Source organism: Delphinus delphis, chromosome 15, assembly GCF_949987515.2.
Source record: "Delphinus delphis chromosome 15, mDelDel1.2, whole genome shotgun sequence".
In the NCBI taxonomy this organism is placed as follows: domain Eukaryota; kingdom Metazoa; phylum Chordata; class Mammalia; order Artiodactyla; family Delphinidae; genus Delphinus; species Delphinus delphis.
In genome coordinates, this window is record NC_082697.1 from 53121530 (window position 1) to 53144168 (window position 22639).

At 46.5% G+C, this 22639-nt stretch overlaps 1 pseudogene; it reads right to left on the reverse strand.

The window, feature by feature from the left end:
* Positions 1 to 26: 26 nt before the first annotated feature.
* Positions 27 to 22639, reverse strand: part of LOC132437667 (ectonucleotide pyrophosphatase/phosphodiesterase family member 7-like) — a 39712-nt pseudogene continuing 17099 nt past the window's right edge.

The following is a 22639-nucleotide window of genomic DNA, read 5'->3' on the forward strand; positions in this document are numbered from 1 at the left end:
GCGGGGCTTAGGTAGGGAGCCGGGGTTCAGCAGGCGGTGCCAGCCGGAGGTGCCTGCGGAGGTGGGGTGGGGGTGGGTCGAGGCGTTGCAGGGGCCCTGGGAGGCGGGACTTGGGAAAATTGGAGGCGGGCCCTGAAGGCGGGCTCTGGGGTAGATTTGGGGCCTGGGAGGCGGGACCAGGGTCGGAAGGGGCGTGGCCAGGGTTTCGGTGGGGGCGGAGTCAGGGTTTGGCGCCAGGTTCCGCCGGGCGGGGCGGCGAGAGCTCCCAGTCAGGCCAAGGGCCAGGTAACCATTCTCGCTCTTCCAGAGCCTTCTCGAGGGTCTTTTTTGGCAGGAGCCCTCTGGGCAGACGCGTCGTCCCTTGGGCTTAATCCTAGCCCTCCCCCAACCCCTCTGGGACTGCGCCCTCAAGCTCAGCCTCGGGTGCGGGCGTCTCCTCAGGTCTGTGGGCCGGTGGGCTCAGACTTTCGCAGACTTTTCTCGCCTTGGTAAAAGGCACCGACCCAAAGGTGTTGGTTGGCAAACTGCCGCGTACACGGGGGCAAGGAGAGACCGAAGAAAGCAGCAGGCCCCTCCAGGTTGGTAGGTGGCAGTTTTAATAAGTGAGGGAACTTACGAGGCATGTCGTGGGCACCTCAAGGAGAATAGATCGGTGGGTTGGTGGTCCTAACCAGTCTTAACCAGCTTGAACTAGAGACAGCTGATTCCAAGTTCCTGGAAAACAACTTGGGCAAACATCTTATTGTTTAGGCTACGTCTTATTGTTTGGGCTTAGAGGACTTGCCAGTCTTTTATAGCAAAAACTAAAGCGAGCTTGAGCGGTGAAGGCGGGCTACAGGTGTGATGGATTTAACAATGATTACCCTCGATTTCATTGACCTCTCAATGACGTCCTGCCTCTCCACACACTCCTGCCAGAATCTTAACAGTTTATAGCGAAGCCTTAACGGAGTCCAGTCAGTACACAGTCCAGTATCTCCACAGAACATTGCTCTCTCAAGCCTGCATTTTTTTTTTCTTTCTTTTTGGCCTAGCTGTGCGGCATGCAGGATCTTAGTTCCCCCACCAGGGATTGAACCCAGGGCCCAGCAGTGAAAGAGCCAAGCCCTAACCACTGGACTGCCAGGGAATTCCCTAGGCTGCATCCTTGAAACAGCTTCTGTTGTGGGAACAGGGGGCAGAATGTACTTCTGAGGGCGTGGTGGGGTGAGGAGACCCTGGTTGACTGGGACCGGCTCAGAGGGTCAACCGGCGGTCACCTTGTTACCCAACAGGTTCGTTTGCCAGAGGCGCAGCAAGCCAAACGCTGAGGCGCCGACGTTTGCAGCAGAGAAAGGGTTTATTCACAAGGTAGCCGCGTGAGGAGACGAGAAAACAAATCTCAAACCTGCTTCCCTGTGGGTGAGGGGCTGGCGTATTTATGGGCTACAGAAGCCGGGTAGTCTGGGACGTGGAGGGCGTGGGGTAAGGCGATTGTAAATAGGAAAAATGTGAAGTAATGGTCGTTTCACGCAGGTGCAAATGAGCTACAGGCATCTTCATGGGACGCTTGTCCAGAAAATGGTTAGCAGGTTCTGAGGGTGGGGTTTTTGGCCCTCTGACGTCAGAAGGTCAACGAACGGACACTCGCGCATGCCCAGTTGGAGGGTCGGTGGTCCTAACCAGTCTTAACCAGCTTGAACTAGAGACAGCTGATTCCAAGTTCCTGGAAAACAAGTTGGGCAAACATCTTACTGTTTAGGCTATATCTTATTGTTTAGGCTACGTCTTATTGTTTAGGCTTAGAGGACTTGCCAGTCTTTTATAGCAAAAACTAAAGCGAGCTTGAGCGATAAAGGCAGGCTACAGGTGTGATGGATTTAACAATGATTACCCTCGATTTCATTGACCTCTCAATGACGTCCTCCAACACAAGGTAGGAGCCCCTGATCCCCCAGCCCCAGACCCCAGTTAGGGTCTGTTTCTAACCCATAGAGTCTTTCGTTCACCAAATACTTATTAAGCGCCAACTATGTGCCTGGCACTATCAGGCACTGAGGATGCAACAGTGAGAAGAACCCGAGTGGTTGCTGCTCTCCAGGGGTTCAGGGTCTCGTGAGGGAAGTAGGTATTGAACTAATTATCACACAAACAAATAAAGAAGTACAATGGCAATATGTACCGCGCCGGTGAGCACATGGAACTATGAGGACTTAGAGTAGTAGCTTTGACTTTGCAGGGAAAGGAATCCGGAAGAAGAGTAAGAGTGGTACAGAGGTGGGGATGGGAAGAAAAGAAAAAATTTTCTTTCATTTGACTTTATTATGTCTTGAGTGAAAAGCAGAACAGTGAAAGGCACTGGTGCTGCCTCTGGAGTTTGAACTCTGTTCAAAGTCTAATACATTTACCTGCACAAATCTCTCGTAAAACTCCATTTGGAAGTGTCTTGGGAGCTAATTTGTTAAATGTGCTTGCACAAGGTAGATGAGAAGGACAGATGAAATCTTATTACCCCTTTCAGATGAGAAACACTTGAGCCCTGCTCAGCTATGAGAACGAGAGAGGAGAATTAATTCTAATTGAATGCATTTATTCTCTTATATCTGTTCTTCTTCCACCAGAACCACGTGAGCACAGCATCTGACACAAAAATTGTCTTATTCCGTCAACACTTGATTTATAGAGAGGACTGACTGTGGTTATTGCTGTGTTTTTACGCGGAATTAAAGGTTTCTGGGTCTGAGATATTGCATAAATCCTTTGAGTCACAGCGTCCTGGGGTAGAAACACCTGACATATGATATGGTTGCATCTTGTCCTGAAGGAACGATGTCAGAGCTTGGTCAGGCGTACTGGTTCACCTGTGCTGTTTTGATCAGCTTTCTGCCTGCAGGAGACAGTGAACACCAAGAGGAATGGGTCAGTTAAACTCATAAATACCACACTTTCTATTAACACACATAATAGCTATTAATTGCCTTTCCTCTGAGGAGCAAAAGGACATGCACAGTTAACACCAGAGTAAGTGATACTGCATGATGTTATACTAAGATATTAATAAATCTAGGCTGGTCCAGCCTTCCTGATGCCATAGATAGCTAGCAGATTGGGGAAGAACCCTGAGTGGGCCACACCACTGACCTGCACACAGAAGATACCTTTATCTTTGTGTGCGGGCTTTGATGTGGGGACAAAGATCATAAGGTAATACATCTCAGATCTGAACTTGGAAGGATCAAGGCACTGAAGGGATTTGTAATGTCCCATGGACCTCACAGGTGTGGTGTGTTCAGGTGTAAGTGAAGATTAGGACTGCTGTTTAACATAAAAAGTGAAAATTCCAGGTGGTGTTGATGTTTCAAGAAGCATTAGGGTATATCCAATTAGTCCTGTCAGTGGCAGAGGAGATGTGTACGTGCACATGTTATAGTAAAGATTCAGCCTCTGGATTTGAGGCTTTTTTTAATGATGATGATAAAAAGCTAATGCATTTTAACTGTATGGAATGGTTGCCTTTTAGAAATTATGCTGTGGGACTGGCCATTCAATGAGTACCTTGAGGTTTTTCCTTTATCCCTCCTATGGCTAATGGTTTCTGTAGAAAAGGACCAACTGATTTCTTTCTAAAATGTTGCTTCAGGGTGTAGAGACCTTTATAGGTCATGTTTCAACTTATAGGAAAATTTTATAGTTCAAATATAAATTATGTTAAATGTGGGCTTTGTAATGGAGTTAAGGTTAAGTAAAGTTCTGACTTTCCTTAGGCTGTTTACAGTATTCAGGAGGCCCCCTTACTGTTGAGTCAGGGGCTCTTTGAACGTAGAGAAACGGTCAGGATTGGGTGTAATAAGGGTTGCGGGAGGCTCAATCTCCTTATATAACTTTGGAAATGTAGAAAGAGGTGCAACAGGTCCACAGAATGCTTTGGTTGGTGGCAGGACCAGTGTTATGGGTTGAATTGTGTTCCCCCAAAAGGATATGTTGGAAGTCCTGACCCCGGGTACATAGGAGTGTGACCTTATTTGGAAATAAGGTCTCTGCAGGTATTATTAAGATGGGAGGAGGTCATACTGGAATACAGGGGGCCGTAAATCCCATGACTGGTGTCCTTATAAGAGGAGAGAACACCATGTGAAGACAGAGACACAGGGAGAAGTTGGCCGTGTGACGGTGGAGGCAGAGATTGTGTCTACAAGCCAAGGAATGCTGAGGATCGCTGGCAACCAGCAGAAGCTAGGAGAAGCAAGGAAGGATTCTCTGCTACAGATTTCAGAGGGATCATGTGGATACCTTGATCTCAGACTTCTAGCCTCCAGTTCTGTGAAACAACAAATTTCTGTTGTTATAAGCCACCCAGTGTGTGGTATTTTGTTACAGCAGCCCTGGGAAGCGCATGCGACCGGAACATAATTTTTGGGGCCCAGTGCAAAATGAAAATGGGGCCCTTGTTAAAAAAAATCAAGATTTTTGAGATCAGACCAAGCTGGGGGCTGTTCTGAGTCCTGGGCCCTGTATGACTGTCCAGGATGCAAGCCCACGAGGATATCCCTGGTTACTGGGTTGTCAAAGTGCTGGACCCCTAGGCACTCAGGAAGTGGTTGAAATGGATTATTACTATGTGCACTGATCAACCACAGAAAACCCGCAGAGACTACTCACTTTTTTCCCAACCAAAGGCCGTGAATGTCACACCAGCAACAAAGAGAACCACAAGAACTCCTGCGACAATCCCGAGACCGATAGCTGTATTTTGGAGAGCAGATGCCCTCTGCATGTCCGCTCCTGTTAATAAAAAATCAGATGGTTTTAAATGATCTGATTAAGAGGCTGCTCCTGGGTCCCTGGGAAGTTTCCCATTGAGGTGCTAGTGAATATTAATTATGGAAACAAAATGTACATTTAACCCAAGGAAGTGCTCACTGTAGAGAAATCTCTTAGGGCAAGTCGTTGAAAGACGATTTACTAAACAACCTATTCGCCAAATGACCCATTTGCCTAGTGACCACTTTGCCAAAAGCCAATTCGCTGAAAATCAGTTGGTGGGATGTCCTGCTTATCAGTAACTGGTGGTCAAACACACCTTACCTCAGGCTCCCAGGACTATGGGACAGGCGGTAGGGGCCAAAGAGTTGTAGCAAAACTCTAAAACTTAAAAAAAAAATTCTCAATAACTTAGAGAATTGCCATCCATTCACTTAGTTTTCTGCAAAACAGCCTGCTTCCAGTAAATTCACAAGAAGATTGTGGGCAGTGGCTTGGAAGAAAGGAAAAGGGTGCAGGAAGCTGTTCTTTGTACTCCATTTCAATTAAGTGTGGTTGCTCTAAGCATCTGATAAATCATCCGGCAGTGTTCTAAGTCTCTCCCCGCAAAAGAAAAGCTGGCCAGTGTTTGTAAACAAATGAATTCCCAGAGATGCTTCCTTTCTTCCTTTATATCACCCAGATTTAGGATTTTGAAGTCTTCAGAATTCACAACCTCATTTACAGGAACCCCTGCCCCTCTTTTTAGCCATGAGTAGAGTGCTAAGGCTTCGTTCTTCCCCTGTGAGCAGCTTTCTTTCCTCCAGGCACCCGCATGCACAGAGTTGCTGAAGGAAGGCTGCTATTCAGAATCTACAAGGGGTATCTGGGCGCAGACTATGCATGCTTGCTGAGGCTCAGAAGGATTATCGCCTGACTTCCTCTATGGAGAGCCTTCCTTCTTGCCCCACAGGCACTATATAAAATGTCACCAACACAGCGAGGGATTTCCTACTTCTTCTGCTGCCTGTTCAGAGCTGCTGATGATAATCTTGTGCTGGGGGCACTGAAGCTGCCAGGAAACAGGATTATTCTGCTTGACTTTTCCCGCATTCAGGAAACCCCCTTTTGAATCTTTTCTGTCTCAGGACACACTACCAATCTCTTAGTGGTGGCTTTTTTATCACACCTGGCTGCTGGTCATAAGCGTCTATAAGCATTTCCTGGGTGACTGCCAGGGAGCCATTGTGGGGCACAGGGGTAACCCCCCGGAGCTTCCACATGAGGGGGTAGTTGTGGATGCTGTCAAAAGGCTCAGCCAGGTGATTCTTCTTGAGATCTGGCCCAAAAGCTCTGAATATGATCTTCATGTCCATGTAGACATTATCAAAGCCATGATCTCCTTTGTTGAAATATAATTTGCTAAAAAATAATAACAAAAGAGCCATTTTAGATTCCAGTCCCCTGAAAGAAAACTGCCCTTTAGTTAATGTCATGCTTGTTGGATCCAGGAAGTCTTTGAAAACTTAAATGACAAGGAAGGACACTGCTGTCTGCAGTGGCAGAGAGAGGAAGGAATGGAAGATCTTTAAGGAAGAGAATAAAGAAAAACATACCCATTAGAAACAGCATTAAGATAGTAATACTGACAGTTATAATAGGCTTAAACATAGAGGGCTTACTGTGTACTGTGAATTGTTCTGAATGCTTTCTAAAGTGAGGGCACTATCATTATCATCCCCATTTTACAGCTGAGGAAACTGCCCTGAGTCATGTAGTAGCCAGTGTTGGAGCAGGTATCTGAACCCAGACTGGTTCTAGAGCCAGGTATGTTTCTTAAGGCACAGAAGTGCATCTATCTATCTATATCATTTTGGAGTCTGGGAGAGGATTAGAGAGGAGGGAGTAAGGACTGTAGGTAATTGTTTAATGAATGCTGGGTTGGTTTTTGTCTGTCCTCCTTTTCAAATGACTAGGTAACATCAGTCACAGCACAGCACTGTTTATATTTTCTTAGGACCAACATATATTCTGGCATGTAAGACGTGATGCTCTGTATATTGAAAAGTTGGTCTCCTAGTTGGCTTGTTCAGTATAGAAAGCTCTTGTCTGTTCAGCTTAGGCTCCCTCACCTGTCTAAAGAAACTGGTCCAACGGCCTTTGAGGCCATGGAGCAGCCTGTTAAGAACTGTTAAGTGCCCCCCAGTGATGGCCTCATGTGCTTTGCAAGCTCCTCAGTCCTGAAGTGAGAAGAGTCACGCCCATCAAGGCAGGCAGGTGGGTGGGAATCTGAGAAGTGGATTCAACGAGGGCACTGAGGCCCAAAGGATTTTCTGTCTAATGGTCAGTTTTCTGGAAGATTAAACTGATCACAGCATCCTGTCTCTCAGACTATCTAGTTGGTCACTCTGGGAATATGACTGTTTGATTAAATGTCTTAACATCCCTCTCAACCTGTTACATCATGAACCAGGTTTAAAAAGAGGCCAGTGACTATGGAATCTGTTCTTGGCAAGGCCTTATTAGCTCCAGGACACTTGAAGGATTACAAAATACCAATAAAGTGTTGCATTTTACTGTGAATGTTTCCACTAACAATAAACAATAAGCTTATGAGTTTTCCCATATGTGTTATTCTCTGGACTTGTAGCAAGCTGAGTATACAGATTGTAAACATAATGTTTGACTCCTGTTCATAGCCTTAGACAAGGATTCTTCAAGCTGTACCTGGGATGGTCTTCTGTCACGTGATGTTTTGAACACCTAAACTTTGTTCTGCCATGAATTATAGGTTAGTAGTTAAAAAAAAAAAAAGACCTCACTTATGTCTCACAATTAGCATTGATTTTGGTACTTTCTTCTTCAGGCTTCCTTATTTTTTTCATAATGGCTTTGTTGAGATATAATTCATAAACAATGCAATATACCCATTTAAAGTATACAATTCAGTGATGTCTGGTGTATTCACAGTTGTGAAACTATCATCACAACCAATTTTAGAACACTTACATCCCCCCAAAAAGAAAGCCTGTACCCTTCAGCCATTACTCCCCATTCCCTCCAACTTCCCCCGGCCCTAGACAAACACCAGTCTATGCCCTGTGTCTATAGATTTGTGTATTCTGGACATTTCATTTAAATGGAATCGTACAATATGTGGTCTTTTGCATCTGACTTCTTTCACTGAGCATAATGTTCTCAAGGTTCATTCAAATTATAACATGTATTGTACTTCGTTTCCTTTTAATCGTTACGTAATATTCCACTGTATGGATAGACCCTAATTTGTTTACACATTCATTAGTTGATGGGCATTTGGGTTGTTTCCACCTATTGTTTATTATGAATAATGCTGCTGTGGGCATCTGTGTATAAATTTTTAAGTGAACAGGATTGCGTATTTCTGGATATATGCCAATGGGAACCAGAAGGTGTTTTTTTGGGTCAATCTCTTGGTGATTTGTGCATAATGATCAAACACATAGGCTTGGGTTCAGACATCAGCCTTACAATTCTAATTCCAAATCACTTCTCTCTAGCTTTAGTTTCTTCCTCGTTAAAATGGGGAGATAAGAATACCTATCTTTAGGGTTGTTGGGAAGACAAAAATGAAATAACTCATGTTAAATTTTTAACATAGCTCTGGACACTTAACCTTGGTCAGGGATGTGTGTCATTATCATTGCATAATGGTAACGTGGTACAGGATGGGTTGTCTGGGATGTGGGGTGGGGGGTGGGGAACACTTGGAAAACAGTGGGTTGCAACTCATCATGCATGCACTTATGTTTTAATTTTTTTCAGAACGGTCCTTCCCTAGTGACTGCCTTCCAAATTCAAGATGGAATTTATTCATTTTAGAATCTACTCACCCTATTGATGTTATAACCAGAGTCAGCATACATCACGATTGGCAAGACCCACTCGTGTTTGGCAAAATGGAAGCGTTCTGGAAATTCCTCCCTCTTGTAGACATTGAGGTGAAGGTGTGCCTTTTTCAGCGCTTGGTAAACGGCTTCCTCTTGCCCTGGTTTGGGCAGGAGCATCCCAAAGCTGCCATAGTCCACAATATCAAACTTGACCAAGTCCCTGAAGCTGATGTAGTTGGTCAGGAGGATCTCAGTGACTTTGGGCTTCTTTTTCATAGTGGTCACGCCGTGGTCAGATGTGATGATGACGTTGAGGTGCTCAGTCAAGCTGTGCCTCTCAATGGCTTCCAACAGGTACCCGATGGTTCTGTCGATTTGCTGAGTCATCACCCTCCTGTTCTCTGTCTCGGGCCCAAAGCGGTGTCCCACATTATCCGGCTCTCCGTAGTACAGAGTCACGAAGTCAAAGTCTTCCTTACTGAACCAGTTCATGACGGTATCCGTGTTCTCCCTCCACTCCGTCTCATTGCTGTCTGGGTCGGTGTACGGCTCCACCAGGGACCGCTGGACGGCCTCCCCTTTGTACTTGGCGCCTCCCCCGGGATAGTGGAATGACGCTGTTTTCCTCCCCTGCAAGTGCAAGAAGAAAAGTCTATCAGGGACATTTCTCCTATCTTTCTCATAATGTGCAAAGTCCAACGTGTCAGCATCCCTGCCCCAGTCCAAAGGTATGGAAAACATGTGGCTTCAGAGTCGGACAGGATTGGGCTTCGTTCCTGGCATCACCAGGATCTCGTGGAATCTAAAACACCGTTAACTGTGAGAACTGCCGTTATGTTATGTGCTCCTATGAAGAAAAATGCTGCCTATGAAACCACGACACTCCAGTGACTGGCATATGCGTTCCAATTTGGGACTGCAAAATGAAAAAAACAGTTCCTTAGAATGGAAGAAAAATGGCACTTTCTAAGTTGGTAATGGTGAGTGAGTTTAATCTCTTAGTGCTTCAGTGTTCCTACCTGTAAAATGCCAAAAAATTGATGGGATTTTTGTGAGGGTTAATCCAGGTAACTTTAAGATAAAGTATTGGGCACTGTGTTTTGGCCATAGTAGGCACTCTTTTCTTTGCCTCTAGACCTAAGAAGCCACCACAAGCCTTCCCCGGTGTGTGCAGTGGACAGCTATTATGATTGCCTGCCCAGCACCCCCTCCCCTGTCTGCTGGTTTGGAGCATCTGACATCCCCTGGTAGCTCTCCTCCCTACTCTTGCTCCACGCAAGATGTGTTGGGTCCACATCAGGCTCCAGAGGTGGGATGTGGCTCTGGCCTGGCCAGTCAGAGGACGCTGCATCCCCTGGCCATAGCAATTGGTTCAGCCTTGGGCCCAGGTCCCAGTCAGAGCCAATGAGATAAGATCTGTGGATTTCCTCTGGGGCTGTTGGAGAGGGGAGAATCTGCCTAACTGGTTCCCATGTATAATGTTTATAAAATTTGGGGGTGTTTGTGTGAAGGGGAGACTGTCATCTTGTTCCCTGTGCAGATGTCTGTTCAGCCACTGGGCTTGACGCCCAACCCAGAGGCAGACAATAGGGCAGTTAAAGGTGTGCTCGATGCTGGATTGCCTGGGTTTATCTTTTCTCTCCCACTTGGATGCATGTCACTCAGATGCTCTCCACCTCTGTTTCCTCATCTGTAAAGCGGGGATGTTAATGCTACCTCGTATGGTGGTTGTGAGGACTAAATGCATGTGGAGCATGTTAGTTAGTGTTCAATGAGCTCAGCTTTTAGTTTCCTGGAGAGGAACAAAGAGCAATGGGCCAGACCGCATGGTCAGATGAAGAGGGGGCAATGATTATCTCCTCCAGTTTCTGTCTCCTGAGGGGTCCTGAAGGTGGATCTGAAATGTGCCTGTAGACCCCAAGGTTGGAATCTGCAGAAGGAAGATGAGATTGGAGCCTCCAGTCGCGGCAGAAATGGCTGCAGCATAGGGCATGGGATTCCTTACGTCAGAGGAATGGGGTGGGTCAGCCATGAAATGCAGCTGAGTCTTATAAGGCCTGGGCAGGTCCTGGGGTTGCTGCTTGACCCTGAAGCCCTTGTCACTGGGGCCCAGTGACCTTCACCTTCTATGTCAGGCCATGAGCAACTACACAGGGCAGTAGATTATAGCCAACAGGAAAAGGGCCCTGGCCTACCACCAAGCCATCATGGGAGGAGCTGCCATCTCTTCCCTCTCCTTGTCACCAGTGGGTAAACCAGGGAAAGAGGTGTGGGGGGCCTGAGAGGAGTAGACCATACTCCTTCCACCCCAGGCTGCTGGGGCCACCAGAGGGTTTACGGTGAGGGTAGGGAGCATGCGGGGGAGCAGAGCTTTGACTTGGTTACAAGGTGAAGGATTTACTCTGAGCCAAACTGAGTCTTCAGGCCAAAAATGAGGCTGTGTTAACAACACAAGTGATTTCAAAGTCATGAAAATATTAAATGATTTGCTCCCCAGCAGAAAGCTAGATTTTGACAAAGCTTGGTAAAATTGTTAGGAAAATAAATTTATGTACACTCACCAATGAGTTAACAATAAGATGGACCCATCTCACTAAATAGTTTCTGTTGTAAAGCAGCTCCTCAACCAGGACTGGGCACATAGTATAAGCTGGATAGATTTCTGGTTCCATGAAAGACTGACCTGCTTATCTGGGGAGCAAGTATTTTCCTTCATCTTGGCTATTAACTTGAGGGCTGTTCTGGGACACTTCTGGGACACCCAAGATTTGGATGTTATGAAAAACACTGTAAAGTTCATTGGCTTTAAAAGAACGAAGAGAGGGTGCTGGTGTGACGGTGTCAATTTGGTATGGAGAACAAATTACAGGGAAGAATTGTGGGATAGTGGCACCTGGGTTGTGGCTATCTGGTCTACAAATGGGCAGAAAAGTATAACTAAGCATAATGCCAAAACTTCCCATGTACCATTTGAGAGAGAGAAGCAGGAAACAAATTTGGAAGTTGTAGGGGATGCTGTTGGTACCCCACCAAGATCCCCTTACTGGGCCTGCACCCACACACATTTCTGTGAGGGTGGCTACTAATGTTTCTCAGTTCCCCCATGTTCTGGAAAATTCCCTTGCCAAGTGGCCAAGTCCTGCCTCACCTGGGCAGGTATCCTATACTGCTCCTCTATCCCCAGCAGCTCATGGCCAGTGATTGACTTCAGGACATAAAGCCAGCTCCCTGGCTTCAGGATGGGATGACTTGGGGGTGCAATTCATGTTCCAGTGCTCCCCGTGAGATCAGGCTGAAGCTGGTCTCCAGCTGAGGCCACGTCTCACTTAGGTCCTCCTCCTGCCCTGTCAGTTTTCCTCACTCCCATCTCCTGAGAACTCTCCCTCAATACATTATGAGCACCACATCCCTGCCTCAGGCTCTGCTTTTAGGAAGCTTGACTTAAGACAGAAGTCTTAATACTAAGTACTTTGCGAGGTTCCAGAAACTCTGCTATCCATAGCTGTAGGTGAAATATTGTCCCCTCTGCCCTCCAGCATTCATTTCCTATTTTGAGATCCAGTTTTATTTTCTCTAAAGCACTTTCCCCAACCTGAAATTACCTTAATTTGCTTACTTTTTTACTATCTAGTTCTCTCCTCTAGAATGTGAGCTCTGGGAAATCAGGGGCTGTGCTGATCTTGTTGAACGTACTTTTCCTGGGACCTAGAACAGGCCTGGCTCAGAGTAAGTGCTGACTGCTGATTAAATGTGGGTTGAATGAATGCATGAATCATGTCTCCTTTTAGGGGTGGAAAACCCATCCTATTCTCACTCTTGATTAACTTATGGAAATAGTTACAGAAATGCTTTTGCTTTTGGGTTCTAGCATCTTATTTGTAACCTCTACAGGTAACACATTTTCCTTTCTGATAGTAGAATTTCTATGGTTGCTTTAACTTGCAAATCCTCTAATATTTATTGCATTTCTGATTGGCATTAGACATAATTCTCAGTTTTTAGCGACGGTACTTTAACATCCGTGGAAACTGACTTTGCTGTCAAGTATGGAATTGGCTGGAAGGATGAAGCTTCTAACGTTTTGTAGAACATAGTTTGACTATTTTATTATTTAGAATAAGCTGACATTGACATTGTGAGGGTCTTAGACAGCCCTGCATATCCAGCATGTTAAATCTCAGATGTTCCCAACTTGAAATTGTTTTCTTGTGCTGTGTTCTCAACACATATTGTTTCTTTCTTTCTTTTTTTTTTTTTGTGGTATGCGGGCCTCTCACTGTTGTGGCCTCTCCCGTTGTGGAGCACAGGCTCCGGACGCGCAGGCTCAGCGGCCATGGCTCACGGGCCCAGCTGCTCCGTGGCATGTGGGATCTTCCCTGACTGGGGCACGAACCCGTGTACCCTGCATCGGCAGGCGGACTCTCAACCACTTGCGCCACCAGGGAAGCCCTCTTTTTTAATTTATTTATTTGGCTGCGTTGGGTCTCCGCTGCTGCATGTGGGCTTTCTCTAGTTGCAGCGAGCGGGGGCTACTCTTCGCTGAGGTGTGCGGGCTTCTCATTGTGGTGGCTTCTCTTGTTGCGGGGCATGGGCTCTAGGCACGTGGGCTTCAGTAGTTGTGGCATGTGCGCTCAGTAGTTGTGGCTCGCGGGCTCTAGAGCACAGGCTCAGTAGTTGTGGCGCACGGACCCAGTTGTTCCGTGGCATGTGGGATCCTCCTGGACCAGGGACTGAACCAGTGTGCCCTGCATTGGCAGGTGGATTCTTAACCACTGCGCCACCAGGGAAGTCCCTCAAAACATACTCTTTCTTTAAAGGTATCCCAAGCTGTAGTCTTAGGAAACTGTGATTTTTCTCACTTGGTCCCATAGGAATTTGAGGATTTATGCTGCTCTGTGAAATGAGCTTCAGAGAGAAATGTGTGTGTGAGCATGTGTACACACAGACACAGACACACATACACACACAATTGACTCTGTTTATTTGGGACCTATGATAAGCAAAAGTGCTATTTTCTACAGATTGTTTCTACTTCTGAGAAACAATCTCAGCACTTAATTGGATGCAAAAGAGTGGGTATTTACTATTCTACCCTTTAATTAGCATAATCAGTGTTTCCAGTAGCAATAGCAGTTGGAAAATCGCTAGTTTTACTGGGTGCATTATCCTTCCTTAGTGTAGTGTTGCATCAGTGTGGCTATTACTCTTAAGTTGCTTCTTTAAAACAGAGTTGGTACTTCTTATGGCAAAGCCTGACTGTTGGGTTTTGTACAGAATCTACCAAAACTCTTCAGAACCAATCGTTAAGGAAAGAGTTTTAGTTTGTTTTTTTCTGTCTTGTTTCCTTTTTTAGGGGACTGAATTAATGTCAAAAAGCGCACGGGTTTTAGGAAGGCCTGTGAAGTGTTCATCACAGTTGTGCTTTGGTGGAGAGTATATTTAGTGGTTTAGGGAAAGGAGTTAGTTACTTGTTCTAGGGAATGGCTGAGAGGAAAGAGATGGACTCCATGTTTTTGAAATTCAGAAGTTGAGGTTGGTTCTGAGTGTTTTCATTGCTTTTCTGTATTCTGGAGGCGTCACTGAACAGAAGGAAGCTAGATGGCCAAGATTCTGTGTTTTCTCCCCCTCCCACACATTTTCGGAGGTCGGATTATTATTCTCAGAATCTTTATGATGTGTGATAGACACGGATTGAGCCAATACTGGGATGCATTATGTTTCTATTAATACTTTTCTAAGCAGAAGCTGACGGCACCCTCTTTCTCACACCTCTTCCAAGTTTGGAAGCTATTGTCTGGAGACCTGGCTGACACCGAGAACCGTAGCTGCCCTCCCCACCCTCTCTCCAAATCCCCTCCTGGTGGTAGCCTACCATGGTCCGGTCTTGGAAGACATGAGAATCTCACCCATATCATCCCTCTGCCATTTCACATCTTAATATGATCTGTGGCTCTTCCATAGAGAGGAGAAACATGCTCCTAGGTTTTTATGGTTTTCCTGGGTCTCACAGTCATGGCTGTCTGCCTTTCTCTGAGAATTAGGGCTTACTGAACTTGGTGAAACACCTCAGCCATTGATCAGGTTCAGTTATCCCAGGAGCTCATTTAAAATCCCAGCCTGCTCTCATTGGAGCTTCTCTGTTCATAGCCTGACCATTGGGGAAGTCCTGATGGAGTGGATACACTCGTGGACCATGGATGGTGGAGACAAAAGTGGTTGGGAATCCCATCTCCTAGGCATCATCTGCCAAGGGACACCGATTCTCATGAATCATGATGGACTCTGGCAGTATTAATGTCACTGACGGAAAACATTTTAGTCCTATTAAAGGTTAACGCATCAGTCTCCACAAAGCCTGCCTGGAAGAGACTCAGAAGAAGGAAGGAATTTTCCAATGATGGGTACAGGGCAGGCCACCCTCCTGCAGCCCTGCCCGACAATGCAGATGTGTCCCCGAATGGCATTTGGCATTTGTGCCCCTGTTTCTGGGGTGGGAGGGGTTGACCTGGGGCCGCAGGTTTGCTCTGATTACAGGAGCTTTTGCACCACCTCCTCAGGGAGCTGGCTGATGGCCCTGTCCTGGGCAGGAGCTGCTAACGGCAGAACGCGATGAACCAACTTGACATTCGCTTGCCAAACAAGTGGTGTGTTGTCAGTCGCCTGGCCCTGCACCAGACCCTCTTTTTGCACAACTGCTTATGAATTCAGCAAAGAAGAAAAGCACTCTGATTATGAATTGAGCAGGAGGAAACAAAGCCCTGCAAATAAATGACAAGGAGACAAGAACCATGTATAAGAAAACACCAGGAAGGGAGAATGCCACCAGAAGCCTCATACCAGTGAACAAATTCCTTAGCAAGAGAGGCCCTGGGTTTTGAATAGTGAATTAAGGAAGACTATCCAGACCTTCTTAGCAGCTAGGCAGATACAAGATTCACTCCGAAATCCATGACTAAATGCTTTGGCCACTGAAGAAATATTATGTCATGGTTAAGAGTTAAGAGTTGCTGAACCCAGAGTGAGTTCAAATCCTAGCTCTGCCTCTCACTAACTTTGTGACTCTGAGAAGTTGTGGTATCACCTGGTGCCTCAGTTTACTCATTTGTTAAAGGGGCATAACCTTAGCACCCACCTCAGGGTTGTGATAAATTAATATACGTAAAGCACTTAAATCAGGGCCTGGTGCATAGTGAGTGTTATGGTTGTTATTTTTCTTGTATGGACAGTTTATTTGCATGGTCTATGCCTCAAAGTTTAAAAATGTTGGGGCTTCCCTGGTGGCGCAGTGGTTGAGAGTCCGCCTGCCGATGCAGGGGACACGGGTTCGTGCCCTGGTCTGGGAGGACCCCACATGCCGCAGAGCGGCTGGGCCCGTGAGCCATGGCCACTGAGCCTGCGCATCCGGAACCTGTGCTTCGCAACGGGAGAGGCCACAACAGTGAGAAGCCTGTGTACCGCAAAAAAAAAAAAAAAAAAAAAAAAAAATGTGACAGAAGAGGAAGGACTCTAGAGCCCAACACTTAATGAACCTGAGGTAGAGTAGGGTCATTGACAGCCCCCTGTGATTCTTCTAGAGCTGTGTTGTCCAATATGGTAGCCCCTCGCCTGTGTAGTATTTAGATTTAAATTGAAATTAATTAAAATGAAATACAATTAAACATTCAGTTTCTCAGTCTTACCAGTCACATTTCAAGGGCTCAATTACCACCTGTGGCTTGTGGATTCCACATTGGACCATGCAGAATAGAACATGTCCATTATCACAGAATGTTCCATTGGATAGTTCTGGCCTACAGCTGTAGTGACCTGTAGCTGAAGTCCTGCTAAAATGGTTCAGCTTCCATTCATGAGAATGATCATTTCAAGCAGTTAGTGCCAAACAACTTACATGCGTTATCACAGTTAATCCTTCCAACAAGCCTATGAAGCAGGGATTCTGGCCATCCTCATTCTATGGGTGGGGCAAATCAAGCACAGAGTGGAGGTCATTGCTGAAGGTCACAGAGCTGGAGAAGGGTGGAGCTGGTTGGACCCTGCTCTGGGAGTGTAAGTCCACAGACGGTTCTGAGCTGCTGCAATTATACCCCCTTGCAATGTAATGTGCACGGCATGGGCTGGGAGCACAGAGATGAAGTGTCAGGACCCGAGGAAGCTTTGGAGCCAAGGCTGGTGTCTTGGGGGAAGAGGAGGAGGATCTGTTCTGAAGTGATGACTCTGGAAGCTCATTGAGAAAATGCAAAAGCTGGTAACAGGTTTGGGGCTGGGAGTTCAACGCACTAATTTCATTTCTGCCTTTTCAAAGCAATAATGAGTGGCTGCTGGGATACTTTCAAGCAAATGTTCTCATCAGAGCTTTTCATGCCTTGAGTGGTCAACTTTGTTCCTAAGGGATTTTATGCCTAAGTCAGAGGCAAGTGTATGAAGAGATATTTATTAAAGAGCTGCTGGGTCCAGACCCTATGATGAGCCCTGGAGGTACAATCATGATTAAGCCAACTCTGCCCTCATGGAGCCTCATCCATCCATAAGAGCTAAAACTTACTGAGATATGCCTTAAGTGCACATCTTATTTAATCCTTACATGAACTCTATTAAATAAGAGCATCATCATGATCCCTATACCACATTTAGGGAAACAGATGCTTAGAGAGGTTAAGTCATTTGCCCAAGGCCACACAACGTCTAACCCGCCACCCACATGCCTAGGAATGAGAGACGATGTCCCAGGAAGTCAGCCCAGGGTTTCTGGTGGTACCTGTCTCTGGGCTGTGATCCAGAGGGGGAGAATGCCATTGTCCTACCACTCAGTCTTGTTCTGTGTGGTCTTGATGGAATACTTCCAGAGTGTCTCTGTGTTAAACATCATGTTGTGAATGACTCTGTGATCTTCGATCCAGCAACCTTGGGAATAAAGGAGAGAAGGTACTGTTAAGTTCTATGAACGGATGCTGCCAGGGGTGTCCATGTGTTCTTAAGACCACCTCCCCCAGCATCCTTCTGGTTGGCCTACTTAATCCTGGGGCTGTCCCTCTGGGCTTCAGACTTGTTTCTCTGGGATGCAAACATTGGCAGCCACAAAGGAAGGGTCATCACATCTCACACCTGTCAGATTGGATCTGCTCCCTGGAACAGACCTCACAGCCCTGGGAGAAGTTGGTGGAAGCTGATGAGGGAGCGGGGAAGGCAGGGGGTGGGGAGGCCAAGTTCCTCGGGTTATTCTGTGTCCAGAAGCTGAGAACCTGGGATTTGGACACTTCCTGTGGGATGAGTTTCCTCATTTGCTTGTGACGATATGATTCTGTATGGAACATCCAGTGGGCCTGATTCTCGGCAAACATCCCAGGGTTTCTCCTAGGATTCCCATGGGCTGCACTGTTTGAAGCAACCAAGGGAATCAGGAGGGATTTCATTCTTTCTTTCTTTCTTTCTTTCTTTTTTTTTGCCACGTGGCATGTGGGATCCTCATTCCCTGACAAGGGATCAAACCGGCCCCCCCCAGCCCCCGCCTCACATTGGAAGTGTGGAGTCTTAACCACTGGACCACCAGGGAAGTCCCAGGAAGGATTTCTAGACGTAGATGGGTGCAGACTTATTTCTTTCTGCTTAGGGAAAGAAGACAGATACTGGGGGAATGTAAGCTAGATTGTTCTTGAGAACATAGCAATTGAACCAGATATGGAAAAAACCCCTGTGATCTTACATTGCACCTGTGAAAAGGGGACTGCACGTGGAGGCCAGTCTAAAGAGGGAGTTGAAAGATCCAAGGAGAGAGCTGAGTGTCCACTCCCTCGCCTCCTGGGAGATGGAGCCTCTGGGTGACCCTACTGACTGTAATAAGATAGTGATGATGTCTCCAATGTCCATGGTAAGAGGGACATTCTGTGACTAGAACTTAATGGTCATGGGCACAGAGAAGGGAAAAGCTCTCCACTTGGTCAGAGTCGCTGCCAGACTGCTGGTGGGTAAAGTCCCCCTAGGGTGGCCAAAGCTTTCAATGGGGAAGAAGCAAACACAGTTGTGTTTTTATTGTTTCTGCCTTGCTGGCAGGCCTGACAACCAACCACGAGTGGGGTCACCAGAAAGAAGTTGTGCTGCTGCCAGGGATTGGGACCTCGAGGTGTCAAGATTTGGTCAGGGATCAAGTCAGACTGTTGACAGGGGAAGAGCATGGACTTAGAGTCCATGAGAGCTGGGTGCCAACCCTGACCTGGCTTCTGAACTTGTTGTGTGAACTTGAACAAGCCTTGGTTTGCATGTGTAATGGGGGGTAGGTCTGTGTGATGGAATCATGGCACACATTTACCATCATGCCATACGCCAACGCCTTTTTCTGAGTTACTTCGGGAACATTAACTCATCTAAAGCTCCCAATAGCCCTGTAAGGTGGGAACTATTATAGCCCCCTTAGAGCTTTCCCTCTTTGCAGGAAACAGAGGCACAGAGTTTACTCAAGGTCATAAGGCAGAGTTTGGTGTGGAACCTGGGAAATTTGATTACAGCCCCTGCTCCTCCCTACCCCAGGTAAAATTAACATAAAATTAACCATTACCTTTTTTTTTTGGGCTGCACAGCGCGGCATGTGGGATCTTAGTCCCCAACCAGGGATTGAACCTGCACCCCCTACAGTGGAAGTAAGGAGTCTTAACCACTGGGCCTCCAGGGAAGTCCCAACCATTAACATTTTATTTTTAAAAATTTTTATTTATTTAGTTTTTGGGCTGCGTTGGGTCTTTGTTGCTGCGCGTGGGCTTTTCTCTGGTTGCGTCAAGTGGGAGCTACTCTTCGTTGCGCTGTGCGGGCTTCTCATTGCGGTGGCTTCTCTTGTTGCAGAGCATGGACTCTAGGTGTGCGGGCTTCAGTAGTTGTGGCACGTGGTCTCAGTAGTTGTGGCACGTGGTCTCAGTAGTTGTGGCTCGTGGGCTCTTGAGCGCAGACTCAGTAGTTGTGGTGCACAAACTTAGTTGCTTCGCAGCACGTGGGATCTTCCCAGACTAGGGCTCGAACCCTTGTCCCCTGCATTGGCAGGTGGATTCTTAACCACTGTGCCACCAGGGAAGCCCCATTAACATTTTAAAGTGAACAATTCTGTGACATTTAGTACATTCACAATGTTGTGCAACCTCTTTCTAGTTCTAGTACATTTTCATCACCCCCAAAAGAGACTCTACCTGCTAGCAGTCACTCCACAGCCTTCCGTTCCCACGGCCTCTGGCGGCCTCTAATCTGCTTTCTGTCTCTATGGATTTACTTATTCTGGACATTTCATAGAAATGGACTCATACAATATGTGGCCTTTTGTGTCTGGCTTCTTTCACTGAGAATCATGTTTCCCAGCTTCATCCCCATCATAGCATGAATCTATACTTCATTCCTTTTTATGGCTGCATAATATTCCATTGTCTGGATAGACCAGAATTTGTTTATCCATCCATCAATTGATAGACATTTGGGTTGTTTCCATTTCTTGGCTGCTATGGATAATGCTGCTATGAACATTCATGTGCAAGTAACTGTTTCAGTCCCTGCTTTCAATTCTCTTAGGTCTAAACCTAGGAGTAGAATTCCTGGGTAATATGGTAACTCTATGTTTAACTTTTTGTGGAACTACCAAACTATTTTCCACAGTGGCTGCATCGTTTTACATTCCCACTACCAATGTTCAAGGGTTCCAGTTTCTCCACATCCTTGCCAGCACTTGCTATTTTCCTTTTTTTGATTATGGGCAACTTAGCAGGTATCAGTATCTCATTGTGGTTTTTAGTTGCATTTCCCGAATGCCTGATGATGTTGAGCATTGCACCCTGTGAATACCATGAGTGAGAGTACTCTGTTAGGGGTAGGTAGAAGCCAAATGGGCAGGAATCTTTGGAGCCTCACAAATGAATAATGGAAGGCTCTTGAAATCTACAAGAAACCCTCCTGTTGTTACAGCTTCCTGATGGCTGAGCCATGCCATCGCAGCAGACAACATGGAAGCACAGAGGTAATTCACCCAGGGAGTGCTCCTTTGCCTTTTTTTTTTTTTTTTTTTTTAAATCTGTAGTATCCTGAATCCCGGTCTATGTGACTGTCCACCGAGTAAAGAGAAAAAAAAATCCCTCCGGAATTATGAACACCTGCCATTTCACCTGTTCTAGTGTTTCTCCATGGTATTTTCTACCATCAACATTAGAATCAATTGAGTAGCTTGTTAAAAACACACATTCCCAGGTCCCCACTGTAGCCCTTGCTGAATTTACAGTCATGGGGTGGGGTCCAGGAGTCTGCATTTTAACAACCTCTCCAGGTGGTTTTAGTGCCTGCTGACATGTCAGAACCACTGGTTCAGGGGCTGTTTGTCATTCACACTTGCATGTGGATTAGTTCCAGCAGACTGCCCCTTGCTCCAAAATCTGGGTTGACAGTAGCCCACTGCCCCCTTCCTTAAGGGACCAGCGGGAGGGCAGGCAGCCATCAGAACCTGGATCACTGTGGTATCTGGGGAAATATGGGGGTCCAGAGCCACTGGGAGGATGTGGCAGGAGGGATTGGAGGAAGCCACGGGCAAAGAAAGTTCCTCTTCCCTCAACCTATGGATTCTGGCTTCCATGCCCTGGGACCCAGAGGTCAATTATAGCATCGGTTAAGTACGCTAGCCTGGAAACCAATCATAGCATCCATTTCCCCCTCAAAGCGATATTACACAAGTTTCAAACAACTAACCTAAAATGAGCTCAGGGAGCATGACCCTTCCATTCTGTGGCATGGCTCGTCCCAGTAGTTGTACAAAGGGAATTGTCTCCGTGGTGTTTGGGTTATTTCCACCCTTGACACTTAAAGGCATGTTCTAAATCCAGCCGGTGACTGGGGACCACTCATGAGACCCAGCAGTTTCCACTGCCATGTTGGTTCCTCCTTCCTGCTTCTCAGGCCTCTTTATCCCGGTCAAGGGCCAGTTATGGAACGTGGGCAAAACAAGACAGAGGAGAGGGGAAGCTAAGAAACAAGCAGCTGCAGGGAGCAGCTATCATGGTTTTACTTGAATTGCATTTTCTATTCTGGAGACCACGGGGGAGACCTGGCTGGAAAAACTACGTGAAGGCGATAGTGTTGGCTGTGCCTGGAGTTCCAGAGACTGCAAAGGAGCTGGTTTCACTTGGGTCACGTGATGCTGCACAAGTGAGGCTGGGCTTGGAGGCCGGACACCTGGCCTTGGCTCTTGTAAGCCCTTGCTCTCTCTCTGGGCCTCAGTTTCCCTGTATATAGAATGAGTGTGGTTAATGGTTTCCAAGGGCCTTTCTGGCTGTATCATTCTGAGAGTCTGTCATTACTGTCATTTCAGTGTCTGGTGACGTGGGTAATTGTGCAAGTGAAACAGGAAGTAGGATGAGCTCTCCTAGTGAATGGGATTCCTGCTGCTTGCTAATTATGCTTTAATCAGGGTACAATGCATACTCCCACACTGTATCAGTTATGGCAAGGTACAGGTATTTCACCCAGCCGAACATTTCAGGTCTGGGAAAGAACCAAGCTAGATTCAACTCCTTCTCCTGGTTCTCAGGGACTGATGTTTATTTATTTCCAAATACTTGCACAGTGAATTTAGGAAACCAGGAAGTCTAGAGTTTGATCCAACCCCTTACTTTCTCCCTTTCTCAAATATTTTGAGCCAAGTACTGTCTTAAACTGTCTCATGGTATTTACACTCTAGGGGGCGGGAGAGAGTTAAAAGATAGAGTGTGTTGGTGCCTGCAGTACTCACAGGTATTTTCTCTTGGAATTCCCCTACTCATAGGCCCTGCTGAAAGGCAGGTTTAGGCACCGTATTTGTACCAAGTCTCTTCCCTGTGTTCAGTTGGTTGGCCGGAAACCCAATTCTGTCTTTCTCAATACTTGAACCAAGAGACACAGTAACTAACCAGCTGGTGGTGGGCTCTGCTGTCTCCCATGAGGAACCAGTAGCGAAAAGAGAAAGGTGGTCACGAGTGAGGGAAGCAGACAAGAAAGCCCATGGGGCTGATAAGAAAGACCACAGGGCTTCTGAGAGCCAGAGGAGGAAGTTTGGTTTCTAT